Source organism: Belonocnema kinseyi, chromosome 8 (genome assembly GCF_010883055.1).
Source record: "Belonocnema kinseyi isolate 2016_QV_RU_SX_M_011 chromosome 8, B_treatae_v1, whole genome shotgun sequence".
Classification (NCBI taxonomy): domain Eukaryota; kingdom Metazoa; phylum Arthropoda; class Insecta; order Hymenoptera; family Cynipidae; genus Belonocnema; species Belonocnema kinseyi.
Genome location: NC_046664.1, coordinates 128,490,661 through 128,495,060, shown reverse-complemented (window position 1 = coordinate 128,495,060; position 4,400 = coordinate 128,490,661). Strand labels below are relative to the sequence as shown.

General features: G+C 32.5%; 1 protein-coding gene across 3 annotated transcripts in view; it reads left to right on the top strand.

The window, feature by feature from the left end:
• The window catches only part of LOC117177943 (inositol polyphosphate 5-phosphatase OCRL), a 404,171-nt gene that overhangs the window by 275,901 nt on the left and 123,870 nt on the right, over positions 1-4,400 (top strand). The gene's annotated exons all lie outside the window — the stretch shown is intronic.

Genomic DNA, 4,400 nt, shown 5'->3' with positions numbered 1-4,400 from the left:
AGGGGCACACTGCAGGCGGTCTTAAGTGCCAAAACCCGAATTTTACGGAAGAACTAAAAACTGTCTAACTTTCACGCAAATAATTTTAAACAAAAAAATGCAAACACGTTTCGAGGTACTGTTAGGCTTTGTCGAACCATGAAATGAACATCCTGAAAGAAGCATCCTTCTTCGAAAAATCCTTTGTCAAATGTACAGTGTGTCTCTATAAACTCTGATTTTTATTCATGAAAAGTTGCGTAACTGTTTTACTGTTTAATTAAAAAAAGCATGAAATTACTTTCGATCTGTTGGTTAACTCTATTGAATCGCAAAAAGAGCACTTTCAAAAGGATAATCCTGTGCGAGAAAAGCCTTTTTCAAATATCGGCGCGTACCGGAATGCTTCAATTTTGACACATAAAAAGTAACTTTTGCAGCTACTATTTCTTTTCAAGAATTTATAATTTTTCACAGTCAAATTTCAAAAAACCAGAATCGACACGTGCACTTACGCCCGTCTAAACTGACTTTCTTTTATAGACCTACTTTCGGGTCGAACTGGAACAAAATCTTCTACAGGGACACGAGTTTAGCGGTTGCGAGCATCAAATTTATATAAAAATTGAGATTTTTGCCGTTTTCGATTTTTTTTAATATACGTATTTGTTTTAGAGAAATTTCTTATGAAGGAAAATTGTAGCTAATAAAAAGAATCAAACTTTCACTTCGTGTCCAATTAGAAAAAAATTCCTTAGCGCTGATAAAAGACATAAAAAGTGCTATTTCTTAGAAATAAATAAATATAAATTATCCATTAAGACTTATAATGGGTTATCTATCAATTAAATTTGATAAAATTGTAACATATATCAATAGGTGAAAGAGAGAATAATAGAATGGGGTACGAACATCGCCCACACTTTTTTTTGGTCGGGAACTTCATGCACCATAGTGTGAACATTACCTATACTAATTTGAAGTCCTTGTAATCAAATTTCAATACTCACTTGACGATTGTTTGCAAGTAGTGCACGCTTATGTTCGACGTTTCAGTTCGTGACGCTTGAGGTGGGACACTCCTCTCGGAACGTCCTGAAGCGATTCACGGTCATTCGTAAAACGCGCTTACCACTTAAAACTTTGCTTCGCACTAGGCAGCCACTTCAATAAGCAGTTTTAAACATATTATACGTTTCTGAAGCACTTTCAGCTAGTTTGAAACAAAACTAAATTGCGACTCTTTGTTTCATTATTAAAACTGTGAAAAATTAAAAAATCTTAATATTTCCAAACGTACACTGTACACAAATGACTGAAGTGATTGCGACGAACCAAAGGTCGTTAGATTTAGAATGAACTAGAGTAATTATTCCATGTAGAGACTAAACTGTATCGTGTTAAGCACGCTTAGAAAAAAATCAATCCCAAAACTTTTTGAATGAACTGTGTATTATCGGCAGCAGGGAATGAAAACTGGGATATGACCTGGAATATAATTTAAAATCGGAAATTTACTTTCGATCGCTGTAAAACTCAGGTTTTCATTCCTTTAATAATTTTTATCAGTTTAGAAAAGGGATTTCCACTGTACCAGAGATGAGATGGGAGATTGCCAATCTAATGGAACACTAGAATCTCAGAGATTATGAAAAACATGCACTGATAACTGCGCCCTCTTGGCGGGTGCCCTTAAGAGTTACTTTGAAGGTTGCGCGTCTGTAAATGAGGAAAGTTAGCAGTTTCTGAAATGATTTACCTTTGAAACTTCTGCTTGAGGAGTTAACATTTGCAGTAACTTAAAAGTGCATAATTGTTTACCACCAGATTCCATTATTTTTATTTTTTATATTATCGTTATTTAAAAAAATTAAATATGCAGAATTAAGAGACAGATTTTATTAATTTAAAATCAAATTTTATTGTGTGTAAATCAAAGTTTCTAAATAAAGTAGAAAATTTTAATTTCATATAATTTCTTAATATTATATTTATTTTATATTTGAATAATAGGAAATGATGCTGTTATTAAGATTTTATACCACAGCACACCATTTGTAAATTTTTGTCACATTTAAAGAGATAAAAAAAATTGACAAAAACTTACAATACCTTAGTTTTCGAAATTTGTAAACTCTTGGTACCGGTAAAAAAATAGTAATCGGTACCGATAATAAGATTTTTGGGAAAGTTTTAAATGTTTTAGATCTTAAAATTATTTATTTAGGACAGAATGTAAAAAATTTTAGGATAATTACAGATTTTTTCTGAAAAAATGAATGATTTCAAAAGATATTTCAAAGGTTTTAAAGTTTGAAGTTGATGTTAAAATAATTTAAAATTTGAACAGTTTTTAACTATTTTAAACCAAACGGTAGATCTTTTAGTATTTTAAAACAAATATAGAAGATATTACAAATATTTTTAAACTTCAATAGTTTTCCAAAAATTTATAAAATATTTTGTAAATCCTATGAAAAAAGTACTTAAAAATTGTCTAAATTCTGTTTCGACGTATATAAAATATTCAAAAGTCTTTTTGAATATTCTCCAGAATCTTGGGAAAATTATTCTTACATAATTTTAAAAAAAAATCTTTAAAAAAACTTGTTAACAAATCTCAAAATATACTTTGATTTCGAATTTAAGTGTTCAAAAACTTTTAACAAATAAACAGTTCGAAGTTATTATTTTTTATTTATTTATGAAGAAGGGCAGGAGAAAAGGGGAGATAAATTAATGAAAAAATTAGACGGAAAATGGCTGAACTTAGGAAAAAAAGGAAATGGGAGGAATGCAGGGAATAGTTAGAGTAGGGAATGCATTCATTGGAACAAAAACTAGAGAAGCAGGAAGATAATAATAAGGTAGAGGAGTTCCTAGGCAGGATAAAAAAAATAGAAAGCACGAACCGAGATATTGGTGGGAACGAGAGTGGAAATACGGAGAAAGAAAGGTTGAGAAAAACAGAACAAAAAATAGAAAAGAAAGAGAGAGAAGAAAGAAAAAGAAACATAGTGATAAAGGATATAAGATTAGAGGGGAAGGAGGTGAAGAAATGAATATAAGAAGTACTAAAAACCATTGATGCTGAGGTAGAGATACAGGAACTGCGAAGTGCAGGAAGGGAAGAGCGAAGAGGGGAGAGAATAATACTGGTAAAACTAAAGAAATGGGAACATAAAAGGGAAGTGATGACAAAGAAGAGGATGTTATATATAAGCTCGAAGAGAATAAAAAATGAGGTACCGAAAAACTAGAAGAGGAAGGAACGGGTTGTAGGAAAATAAGAAATAGTTAGAAGGAAAAAGATACCAAAAAGATTGTAGGATATGTTACTAGAATATAGCAAGATTAGAGTGAAAGGATCGGGAGTTTATGAGAAATTGGACACAGTGGGATTCAGTAATAATGATGGAGACGAGGGTAGATTAAAAGGGATGGGAAAGAGTAAGGGGAAGGTTAGCAATAGGTCGCAAATTGAAAGTTCAAAATGCAAAGAAGAAGAATAAAAAGGGCAAAAAAATGAGAAGAATGGTGATTGTACTAAGGAACGAATGTATAACAGGGAAAGATAAAGAGTAGAGGAAGAGAGGCGATGAGAGAAATGATTGAAGAAAATAAAAAAGAGATTATGCTTATAATCGGCGGGGATGTCAATGCGAGAACAGGAGATAGATGACGAAGTTAATGAGGAGAAGAGCAAGGAAGAAAATCCAAAGATAAGGTACTGAATGGTGGGGGAAGAAGTGGTTAAAGAGATTGGAGGAGTTGGGATGGTTTATCTTAAACGGAAGTATAGAGATAGATGAGGAAGAAGAATATATTTATATATGAGTACCTATACGTACTTTCTAACTTTGCATTGAATTTGTTAGTAAATTCGTATCCAAATGCGATACATTACTAAAAATTCATATATGCAAATTTATTTTTAGAAGCAATTTAAAATTATTTATATATTAACTTACTAGGCAGTCTGATAAGTTCCTGAAAATTCTAAGAGATGGCATTAGTATTCACTAATGTAAATCATTTTCGTCGAGCTTGATCCTTCAAATGACGCCTGTCAAAACTTCAGCCATTTATGTTTACGCATTTACAAGTTACAGCACTTAGAAGCGACTAACCTCCGAGTTTTTTTTAATATGGAAAAATCTGAGTTTCGAGTTTTGATCAAACACTACTATCTTCGCAAGAAAACGATATCCGAGACCAAAGCCAAGCTGGATAAGTATTACCCGGACTCTGCACCGTCGATTGGAACGATTCATAAGTGGTTTACCGAGTTACGTTGTGGCCGTACGAGCACAGTTGACGCTGAACGATCTGGGCGCCCAAAAGAGGTCACTACACCAGAAAATGTCGAAAAAATCCATGACATGATGTTGAATGATCCCAAAGTGAAATTGAGAGAGGTA